Raw genomic sequence first — 12376 nt, forward strand, 5'->3', positions numbered from 1 at the left:
AAAAGGGACGAGGTCTCGTGATCTGCAAGTTTTTATACTGCGAGCTTCTATCTTTTCCCTCCGGCTGGAAAATGGTAACAAAGGAGCAAAGTACCGTGGGGACTGTAGTAGTCCTTCTCTTCTGAGAACTAGGTATGTCCACTACATGATGTTATGATGTGGAATACCAATAACCGAAAATCACAAAACCATGACACAAATGGTAAAGAACTGTAAGCATTATGTCTCATTTACTTCTGGTAAAATAATGCTTTAGTGCAGTATTTACTTATCCTGCAAAGATCAGTGAGTTGTGGTCAACAGCTCAATGTCCAAGTGGAGACCGGTGACGAGTGGCATTCCTCAGGGATCGATGCTGGGACCAGTGTTATTCAACATCTTTGTAGGCAACATGGACAGTGGGATTGAGTGCACCCTCAGCAAGTTTGCAGATGACACCAAGCTGAGTGGTGCAGTTAAAAGGCTAGAGGGATACTATCCAGAATGACCTGGACAGGCTTTAGAGGAGGGCCCATACCAACCTCATGAAGTTTAACAAGGCCAAGTTCAAGGTCCTGCATCTGGGTCAGGGCAACCCCAGGCACAGATAGATCTTGGGCGGAGAATGGCTTGAGAGCAGCTCTGAGAAGGATTTGAGGGTGTCACTTGATAAAAGATTCAATATGAGTCAGCAATGTGCACTTGCAACCCAGAAGGCCAGCGGCATCTTGGATTGCATCAAGAAAAGTGTGACCAGCAGGTTGAGGGAGGTGATTCTGGCCCTCTACTCTGCCCTTGTGAGACACCAACTGGAACACTACATCCAGTTCTGGGGCCCCTAACACAAGAAGGACATCAACCTCTTGGAGTAGGTCCAGAGGAGGGCCACAAAGATGATCAGAGGGCTGGAGCACCTCCACTACACGGACAGGCTAAGAGAGCTGGGTCTCTTCAGCCTGGAGAAGAGAAGGCTCCGGGAGGACCTTTTAGCAGCCTTCCAGTACCTGAAGGGGGCCTACAGGAAAGCTGTGGAGGAACTTTTTAGAAGGGCATGTAGTGACAGGACAAGGGGAAATGGTTTTAAACTGAAAGAGGGTAGATTAATACTAGTTAATAGGAAGAAATTCTTTACTGTGAAGGTGCTGAGACACTGGAACAGTTTGCCCAGCAAGATTGTGGATGCCCACTCCCTGGAAGCATTCAAGGCCAGGCTGGATGGGGCTTAGAGAAACCAGGTCTAGAAGGAGGTGTCCCTGCCCATAGCAGAGGGGATGTAACTAGACTATCTCAAAGGTCCCTTCCAACCCAAACCATTCTATGATTCCATGATTCCCCAATTTTACAGGGACCCAAATATGGCTTAGAATAACTCCTCTGCTCTTTTCCTCCTACCCCACACCTGTGCAACAAATATCAAGGACTACTGTTCAAAATTTCAGAGTGCAGAATTGTAAACTCAGCCATTCCTCTTTTATCCTAACACTGCACAGTGTGCTGTGAAATTGGCAAGATTGAAAACAGAGCTACGAACCTCCTGATGCTCGGGGGCTTCTCAACTGAGAAAGACCTCTTCACTCAGAGTTAGATAAAGCATGCAGCTACCCAGACCTCTTCTCACTCATTCCAGATTTATCAATCACAGGTTACTCCAGCCAGAAATAAATAGAACAAATTTGAAGACTGTTTCTGGACTCAGTTTGTAAACAAATCCAATCAAGAATCTCACTGTGTTCCTGTTAAAATAAAGGCAAATGGATTTGCAAAAAAATTGCACGTAGTGTTTTCAAACTTATCAGTAATCAAAACCACACGAACTAAACCAAAAACAATTCTCAGGGAAAAAAAAAAAAAGTAATGCAAAGATGCTACCCTTAAAAATTTAATTAAAATTTTAGGTTTTTTTCTTTACCAGCTGTCCCTTTCAATGTTTTGAACAACTAGGAATTCTTTAAGGGAAGGATTTTACCTTTTAATACATGGTATTTTTGGTTAATTTCTGAGACATTCTGCCTCTCATTTTTGAATAAAGTAGCTGAAAACAAATGAAATAAAACATTTTAGTTCATTATAAACAAGCCACTGAAAACAGAAAGAAGAAAAAGCTATGTTTTATCAGCCAGAATATTTAAAGAGACACAGTCAACTTGGAAATACTAATTGTGTAGGACTTCCTCTCCCTAAATTTACCTCAGACGTTAAAAAAAAATCCCCTTACAACATAAAAACAGCATAAGGTAACAAGATTATTTCTAAAACAGAAAGCAAATTTAACATTTTGAAATTTAGGACAACCTAAGGAGAAGCACATCCTCCAAAATTAACCCACTGAATCCAATTACATGTTAAAATGAAAGCTGTGACAGCATACTACATGTATCTTTACATTCACCTTGTTTTTCAAAGTCATGCCATGGTTTCAATTCCATTTTAAGCAGTTACATGCTTCAGTGAGCACGTGATGCTAGTTACTGAAGAAGACCAAACAATAGCTAAGCTTCCCCAAAACACCTGGCTGAAGGAAGGGGTAGGTGGTTTGCCCATCCACCTGACTACTCCCAAATGTATCTCAGGTGGTTTTCTGCCCAAGGTGGGGATAATTACTGCTCATCCAAACTCAACAGCAGCACTAAGTCCATCAAGTTAAACTGAAACATTCAGATAAATGAAGAGGAGACAAACTCTTATATTCCACCTTTGTTCCCCATAAAGAAAATGCTAAGACCAATATTAAAGGTGCTGTGTAATCTACATGTTTGATGCTGTTTGATGCTTGACTTTCCTAAGAACTATCTGTCCTCATTTTGATTCAAGGCCTATTAACAGTCCTCATACAGAATATAAATATCAAGTACTTCGAACAGCTCGATATCCCATAGGGAAGTTTCTTTCACTGAGAGTCAGGTTAGGTATACAATACAAAGTAACTGTGATAAATAGGTATTCTCATATTTAAATCATACCAAGTACTTTGACAATGGTTGGTTGTTTTTTTTTTTCTTTACAGATTGCCTTTCCCTACATGGATATTTATTAGCTGTGATCAAACTATGGTCATTCCCTAGAAGGTGCACTTTTCAGTTGTTTAATTACTCATGTGGTATTACGTCTGGAACTTCCTCAGCTCTTCTAGCTCCCTTTCTAAAGTTAGAAGAGTATGTACCTCTCCAGCAGTAGCTGCACCCATAGTACCTATGCAGGTGACACCATCCCTCTTCCTCTGTGTAGTCCTTTGTTTAAACAATTACTGCTCCTTTTTTGGCTAGGTCACTAACCTGATCATTTGCTATGGCCTCTACTTTTTTGGTTGTTTTTTTTTTTTTTTTTTTTTTAAATGAATCACTGGCTTGTACTGAAGCACAAACTGTCTGCTTGTTCTCAGTTTACCAAAGGAGCCAGATGACTCTGTATCAGCAATCTTTTCTCTTTGTTGCTTACTCTTTTCCCAATCTTTGTAGTAGCAGTACTGTAGCTATTGCAGTCTAATGACAAAGTTTTTAAGAAGAAATTCCCTCTTTACTTAGGTCAGCAAATGATCTAATAAAAGTAGCAGTCTACTTCTCGTAGATCTCATTGGTCTTTGTGTCACTGCTAAAACAGTAAGTAGTTTTGATTTGATGACTAACCCCTGAAAGACTAATACTGCACTCTTTAAATATTCATTAGCAAGTAAGTATTTTTGAATCTATGATTTAATTTGCTTTTAAATCCATTTCATTTATGTCAAGTCAGTTTTGTATCCTTCAGGTTATTAAGCAAAAAGCCATGTCAAGTCAAGTCCAAAATCTCACAGAACTGTATTACATCACTACTCTTATCTCTTGAAATCAAACTGGTACTCACATCAAAAATAATATTGTTATTTTGGCATGATCAAGTTTTCATAAGCCCATGATGTGGTACACCATACACATTTCTGTGTTATATGTGAACAACATACAAAAGGCATTTGGAATGTGAGAGCATGTAAGTTAATACTTTGTGACAGAGGAGACTAACAAAAAATCATTGCCATAAATTAAGCACTTGTCTAGAGTGACAGCTGGTTACTCAATGGTTACTTTTTAGAAATTATCCAACATCTTTTCACAGGAATAGGAGTAAAAGAATGCAGCCAAGCTATGGAGATGACGTTCTCCTGCTAGTGCAGTTACACTCTGCCTCTTCCTCCTGAGCATGGCTTTTGGACAGTGGAGCCCAGACCTGGAAAGTTTATAAACTTTGGTTTCACATCCAACTTCCAGCCTTCCTCTGAGAACATCACAACTGTCCTCTCCAGAAGTACCATAACTTTCCTCATTGCATGCATATCTGCAAATTATTTGCAACAACTTTAGCTGTAGTTAGAGAACACGTTCACAACAACTTTTATTTAAGTATTAATAGATCATTATCATAGGCAAAGTTTTCATTCCGAAAAATACCACCTATTCCACAGACTTGACCCTGTACTTCAGTTAATAGAGGTGGCAGATTAGGTAACCGAGGCTGTGGTTCCACAAGTATTTCTGCAGCACCAGTGCCAGTTTCAGCAGTACGGGTGCTGCCACTCATTCCGACCTTTACATCACGCCAGCACAGCTGTTTGTGAACCACGGCAAGGAGCAGATCCAGCTCAAACAAGTGGCCAGCAGAGGAGAGGTAAGGACTGCTTAAGAAGCACTGCCACCAAATAAGAAACCACAACTTCACACTCTTTCATGATCTGCCATAGAAAATGGAGAGACACAGAAACTTCAGGTACAGTCAGCCATATGCATGAACTAGTCACATGTTGCTTGTCACCACCAAGACCCTTAAAGAACTGACACTGTGAGAACAGAGCAAAGACATTTCTCTTCCTACAGACCCTACAGTCTATCTACCGGAGGCTTATTCCTGATTTGACAGCACCTCTTGAGCTACAGTTCAAACCATGGACTCCCTGAATGTAGATCTAAGACTCCAAGAAGCAAGCTAGTTTCACAACAGCTATCCAGGATTAAACTTCTGTTTCATTTCTGTCTTAAGCCAAAAACCTGCTGACTACTCAGCTAGTTCTTCGAGATAATTAATCAGAGAACTGGAAAACAAGTCAAGTCGTATCTAAATGGCTACCAGAAATGACTAGGAAATACACAGCTGGCTGTTTAAACTGAAATATGCTATTCCTCTCATTGCAGTTGACTCCCAGCAATACTGGTGCATGGTGAGCTCAGCATTCAGATGGTTTTTTGAACATAAAAATTGCGTCTCAGAAGTAGCAATCAACTGAATCAAATTAATGTGAAGGTTACAGCAGCTCCTTATATCACACTAGATTAGAAAAAAAAAAAAAGAAAAGAAAAAAAAACACACATAAAAATAAGAGGCTCAGTGGAAAAGCATTTGGATCTTTCCAATTTGGAAACCAACCACAGTTCCAAATCTTGCCTCGGGGTAACCTGAAAATTTTATTTTGGAGACTCTTTCCCAGAATATCATTACTCAGTTTGTAAAACCTTTGTACTGTTCGGCCCTGTTAGTTTCCAGCTCCCTAACTCTCTGCATCAAGAAGAGCAGAACAGAAACATTAGGCTGATTCTGAGCTGCATTGCTAGAACTTGGCAGGGGAAACATGCATAATCTGTCTGAGCTACGCCTGTTTTTGTGAAACCATGTCTGCGCTGGGACACTCAGGAGAGTTGGAAGAAAGACCTCACATACAGTGTGATGTCAGTACGTATAGGCTGAAGTGTACCAAATCTTATTTAGCAGTTCTCACGTGGGAGTATGGTGACATTCATTTGCTGTAGTTCTCTGGGAATATACTGCAGTAAATAAAAAGGACCGTCCAGGTGGGATTTAACATGTTAAACTGACTTCATACCTCTTGTTGAATAGACTTAGCATTCATGAAATGTCCCTGAGTAAACACAACCTGGCTGTTGGCTTCCACGAGCAACAAAGTTGCCTAAAAGGAATTAAAAGCATGCAGTGGACTGACAGTATTTCTAACAGAATCAGTTTCTGGAATACAATTAATGTAAAAGCTATTTCTGAGGTCATTTATAAAATGCTATAATTTTTTTTTAATAATAAATATATGTATTCTAGCACAGGAGTATGAAAATGTCTTAAAAAGAAAGAAAACATGAATGTATGATTTTGACATTTTTACTTAACCCTCCTCTGTTTTGTACTGAAGGATTACTCCTCCTCACCTTTGATCTCACGCACACAAAGTATACTACAATACCTGAAAAAATAACAGGCTGCTCTAAGAATAGCGGACTAGATACTCATCTGACATAACATGAGATCGCTCCAGTAATTTCAACATTCCTACTCCAATTTGCAACAGCAAAGGATCTGGCAGAAAACATCAAGCGAAGTTTCCAATTACCTCATGCACCAGCATTGATTTCAATAGCTATATACATACAGTCATAGAGGAGAATTATTTGAAAAGTTGCAAACTCAGCTCTGTATTTCTTTAATTTTCGTGGGCTAAATCAGAGCCTCTGTGGTATTTTAATGTCAGTTTTTGTGGTTTAATTATATATGTGTCAAGAGCAGAATACTTACTTGCTGCGTGTATCTGATTTTAAAAAAAGGCAGCAGTAATTCTTTACACTGCTGAAACTGTCAACTTATACTAGGTTATGTCACAATAGTAGTAAATTTTAATGTTGCCCAAAAACCTAGTATGTATTAACTTAAATAAGTAAGTAAAAATTTATCACCTATAGGAGAGTTAGTCTCCTATAAGTGAATGTCTTGCAGGTTGCCTCAGGAGGTCTTTGTGCAGTTTGCTGTTCTAGATCAGTTAAATTGTACGGTCCAGGCACAACAGGAGGCAACCTGGGTGCAGAGACACAGTATTCGCTCAGCCCAGATGGACTGTTCTTCAGAGACAGCGCTTAGATTACATACAATTAAACAACGCTACACATGTTACTCATTGTCCTGTACGTCTGTGGATAGTTGCTAAGGGAAAATCGCCAGTGATTTGTTTTATTCTAGGAGAAGGACATAGACCCTCGCAAGATTTTAGGCACAGAAAACCTCAAAAATCCAGCTTTTCAAATCCGTGGTAAGGAATCGAAAACATAACGTCTGGTACCTGAGCCTACCAGCTGAAGACAAAGTATATACAAGTCTTATTGGTATATGGGTCACAGAAAGTTCTGAAGGTAATCACTTCTTATGACAATCTTCCCTTATCATGAAGAAATTCTAAACAAATTGAAAATAAAATGCTTAAACGCTAGTATTCCTCAAAGAGCCATTAGCATTTGACATCTTGTTTGAAAATCTGATGCCCAGCATACTGGGAGCCCTGTGAGTGAGACTGCCCAGTGATGCATTCTGATATAGGACAATCAATCATCAAAGTAATTTTGCTGTTCAGCGTTAAGACAAAAGGTGGGCCACCTATCTGCCGCATTTCTCAGGCTCAGAGACAAAAAAAGAAGAAACCGCTTTAAAATATTTTTTTCACCAGGGTCCTGTAATGCAGGCATCCCAAAAGGAATCTTCCTGGCAGTATTACAGCTTACAATGTGGACTAAAAATGTAAGTTTTATTGCCTTTTCAAATAGATTTTATTCTTGACTTGACAGATAAGCACCCTCCGTATCCGAGCTTTTGCGCTGCAAAGTGCATCCAAGTTCCTTTAAGCACTTCTGACTTAATGACGGATTTGGTAACAGTGCAACACAAAATGGTCCACCCAGGTGGATTCAGCCAAAAAATTATTTGATAAAAATCTGATTTCTGTAGAGCAACATCAAAAACGTCACCTAATACATACAAGTAAAATGGAAAGCTTTTAATGTATATTGTATTGTGTGGGACTTCGATAGTTAAAACATCTACTGACTTTAAAAGAAAAAGAATTTATTTTTAATAACCATTTTTATTTACTTTTAAAAAGAGGAGCAGTTTATGCCTTCAGCAGAACTATGCCCTGAAATCTCAGGGGTGATTAAAGGGCCATGCCAAAGCTGAAAGGTTTCAAATATCAAACTATACTATTATGTCAGGGCCAGCAAGATCAATTAGCGCTTTTCAATGACAGAAAAGGTTAAGTTGGACACAGATTTACAGAATATTTAAAGCTAAAAATGGAAAACATCACGTAATTATTTAATACCACACGTTAAAAGTATATTTGTAAACCTCTTAACTGATGAATAAATATCAAAGCTTTTCTTATGCTTGCTCAACACGAAAACTGTTTTTGTTGTGAAAAATGGCAAGGAGATTTATAGCATATATCTATATACATTAGATGGTAATGTTAACACTGGATTCTCAAATACAAAGCAATACTTCAGACAGCCAAAGCTTCTGCTACCAGACCTGGTTTAGTGCCGAACTCTTAAAAAGCTTTAAAAAACCCATGATAAATGGACAGATGTCTGTTTGCCTGATGCCCCTCTGCTCGCATGCTTCTTGCAAATCCTGACAACACTAAAAATGAATGGCAGTGAATAAGTAAACCAAATCCCATATTCAACTAAAAGACAAATAGAAAGTTACTAATTAGAAAAAGAAAAAAAACCAACAAAGCAAAACAAATGAACAAAAAAAAAATAGTAATCTGTAAATTAATTCATCTCAAGTTTGGGAAAAAAAGTAAGCGTACAGCTTCTGCAACTGAAAGCCCTAGAGCAACACTCACACCAGGAAACACTGGAACTTACATTTCAGCTCCTGGCATCACACAGATACTCACAGGAAGCACAGGTATGCTTGAAGTTAATCCAATACCTGTTAATATAAGCATCACTGCAGTAAACATCACTTGAACAAAGTACCATGCTATGATATCAAATAAAGTCAGTATAAAATTACCATAAGAGTGTACAAGATGAAGAAAAAAAAAAGCACACTGTTGAGAACAGTGACTTGGATTATAGTTGTGTGATTCTGAATAAAAGTGAAGCAAGATTACTTTTGTTCAATGATAGATTTCAAAATGTCTTTTTTTTAACGCTCACTTTATTTATTTCGTCAAGGAGTGATTTGAAATATTTACTACCAGACAGTACCTAATTTTAGGTTTTAAGTGCTTTAACAGCTCTATGAAATATGATCAGCAGCTGCAATATAGAAGTATGCTGAATAAACTCTCGTTGTAAAAAGGGAGACCTGTTCTACCTCGAGTTCATAAAACCCTTACTTTCAAGAAAGAAAAAGATAACACGTAAAAAGTTAATAGTTACATCCTATGGTGTTTGACAGAAATTCCAGGAATTTCTTTCTTCTCTCTGAATTAGCTTTCGTATTTCATAGAGGAAAAAGTAGCTTGCGCTTTAACACTTGTACTGAACATCGTGCACCACCAGCAGCTCACCAAGGAGCCAGGTACTTTTCCCATACCAAATTCCAGTGCTTAACATTGGCTGATTCTAGGACTAAAAAGTAGAACACAATATATGAAAGTCACATAAAGTTTGAACAGTAGCTCTCAAAGCTTGCATCAGAGGCTAAAAATATGCAACAGGATACTATCTATAGATGTATTTCTAGTTGCCTCGTTTGAAACATTTCAACTGGGAACTGCAATTAACTGGGAACCCACCAGTTTCTTACCTATTAAATTCCTTCTTTAGAATGTATCTAACGCATTGGCATTATCCATGGGGCAGAATAAATTTCTATTACACAGGGTTGCAAAGACATTAATGCACAGAAATCCTGTGAGAGTAACCTTCAACTACATTTTTTAGCAATACAACGACATGCGCATAACTATGTATAACTGCATATGCATTATCTGAACAAGGGCACGTGAAAGGTTGGTCAACAAATTCCTCTGTTAGTTTTATTAAACTGGATTGAAGACCATTTGGTAACATAAATACCAGAATTTTCAAAAGAAAACAGGGCTACGCAGTTCAGATGGAGCCCAGCTAATGCCAGACGTCAAAACAGACAGGGAGAAGAGAGGGAAGTGTCAGTCTGTATCTCCAGTACTCACAGTACGATTCATTTTGTAGGTATGCAAACATTTCTTACTCGGCAGTGTTATGAGAAACACTAGCAGAAAAGAGTCAAAGCAGCGGTAATCTTAGGGAAACGCTTTCTGAGCCTTAAGTAAATGAAACAATGATATAACCACACTCTTCAGATAACAAATAAATACTGAGGTCAGACCCAACACGATATTTACGTACACAGAAGATGCTTACTTCGTACGCGTCCCTGCACAGCTGATTAGTTTATCTCGGACACACTTTCTGGTCTTAGCAATTCCATTCTGCTGTCCCACACACGTAAACAAACCCTCAGCAGACCGAAAATCCGGGTTCCTTACTGTTCTAGCACGATTTCATGCCGCAGTTCGGATCCCAGGTCGGTACGGCGCCTCTCGCGTGGGTGCAGCCGCCGGGCATGTCACACCGCCTGCCACCGCCGTGCCTCCGGGCGCTGCGCTCAGCCCGGCCGCGGGATAACGAGAGGACAGCAGCCGTGCACCTCCCTGGCTCTCAACAGCCGTTTCGCGAACGCAGATGAAACTTTAGATGCCAAAGGCTGATTGGCAGCGGCGCTGCCGAGGGACCCGCTCGCTTTTCGGGGGAAATCACCGCGGGCGCGACCCGGAGTGGGTGCGGGCTGCTCCCCGCCGCGGGTCCTCCGCCCGCGGTGACAGCCGGGGGGGAGAACCGATGGCCGGCAGCCCGCTGGGTCTGAGCGCGGAGAATCCTGTTACCTCCGCGCGGATCAAGTGCACGCACGCACTCGGACGCTTCCCCACGTGGAACCGCTTCCAGACCAAAACATGGGGCCCCGTGTCGGGACCCCGTGCCGGGCTGAAGAGGAGAGAACGGGGGGACGGGGGAGCCCGTAAACTCCGTTTTGTCTGCCTGGAAACCGCAAGGAAAACAAACCGGGAGACGGGGAAGGGAGGGATCCCTCGGGGAGAGGAAACGGCAAGGAGCAAAACCAGGAGGCAGCCCCGGCCCGGCTCCCCTCGGACACCAGGGCCAGGGGCCGGAGAGCTCCGGCGTGCCCCGCCGGGCTGCGCTCGCCTCGGAACGCGGCTTCCCCGGCAGCGGCCGACGGTTCTGCCGAGGGCTGCGTCCCGCCCAGCAGAGCCCCCATCGACCCCGGGCCGGCAGCACCCCCGAGCGCTGCCGGGTGCCCCCGCGCCCCCGCTTTCCGCCACGGCGGGGGCGGGCGGGAGGCGCACGCCGGGAACAATGCGGGGCAGCCGGCGCCCGGCCCCATCTTGGCCCGGCCGGAGCAGTTGGTCGAAGAGGGGCGAGGACAGAGCGGGACGGGTTGTCACCTGGGGAGAGGCACACAGCGCGGCAAAAAGCCCCAGCAGCGGTTTTTTCAACTAAACTCGCGTGGTGCCGTGGTGAGCACCCGACCCTGCCCCGTGCGGACGGCTCCGCGGGTCCTTCCCGTCAAGCTTGGTTCACAGCAATATATTTTTTGCCATCGGACTAACAAGAATATAACGCTAAGTAGCCCTGCACATCCGCACGGCCACACGCACAGGCGGCGGGGAACCGCTCTCCTCCACCTCTGCGGGAGGCGCGGGGAGGGAAGAGAGACACTCACCTCGCCGCCGGGATACGCCGCTACCTTGATTTTATGGCCGCTCCTTATTTATTTATTCTCGTCCCTTCTCCGAGCCGAGTTTCTCTTTTTGCACCGTTCCTCTGGCAAAACCGGGACATCCCCTCTACAAGTCCCCCCCCCCCTCCCCACACACAAATAAAGCGCAACTCAGAGCAGCCCGGGAGGGGAGACTCGGGGCGGGGGGGTAGACGGAGGAGGAGGAGAAGGAGGCTGGTACGGGGGAAGCCAAACACCCTTCGCACTTCAGCGAGCGCGCTCGTTGCCTCGCACGCAGAAAGTTTCCCTGGCGTGGGACGGGGCTAAGGAGAAGTAACCCCCTCCCTCCCGAAAAGGTCGCTACCTGGAGCGGGGAAGTGCGGGGCGAGCAGCGCGGGAGGCAGCGCTGACCCGGTACGGCCCTCCCGCGGCCCCAGGGCCCTACCCGCCCCGCACCCGCACCTTCACCGCGCCGGGCAGCTGCGGGAGCGGCGGTGGGAACAGTGAGAGGAAAGGGCCGGAAGGCTCCGAAGAGTTCAGCCCTCAGCACTGACCCTTGCGGACACCGCAGGTCCCACACGGTCCCATTTGTTTGTTCTAGGATGAACCCACACTGTAAAGCGGTTCTGGCGTTTGGGGAAGGTTGATTGTTTATGGGACCGATCAAGCTCTATGTAGAGGACCTGATTTTGTACCCTTTTACCTGTTGCATTTCTCTCCTTCCTCCCGAGCTCATTAGCGAGGATGGAGAGGAAGCCCTGTCTTGCTTCAAAACTGAGCGCTTTTGTGCTTGGCTCCCTTTGCTACCTCGTGTAGGAAAGGGGAGGAAGAACCCCAATTACCCAGTCACTTTTCACCCTCCTAC

At 43.2% G+C, this 12376-nt stretch overlaps 1 protein-coding gene across 11 annotated transcripts in view; it reads right to left on the reverse strand.

The window, feature by feature from the left end:
• Positions 1–11781, reverse strand: part of EYA4 (EYA transcriptional coactivator and phosphatase 4) — a 159036-nt gene extending 147255 nt beyond the window's left edge. For 6 of the 11 annotated variants that reach the window (XR_002437155.1, XM_021392491.1, XM_021392495.1 and 3 more), the window contains exon 1: positions 11515–11780. The gene's annotated coding sequence lies outside the window, so the exon portion shown is untranslated. Of the gene's footprint in view, positions 1–1510; positions 1694–10261; positions 10615–11514 lie in introns of those variants that run through there. The other 5 variants (XM_021392498.1, XM_021392493.1, XM_021392492.1 and 2 more) reach the window with 3 other exon arrangements.

This window comes from Numida meleagris, chromosome 3 (assembly GCF_002078875.1).
Source record: "Numida meleagris isolate 19003 breed g44 Domestic line chromosome 3, NumMel1.0, whole genome shotgun sequence".
Lineage (NCBI taxonomy): Eukaryota > Metazoa > Chordata > Aves > Galliformes > Numididae > Numida > Numida meleagris.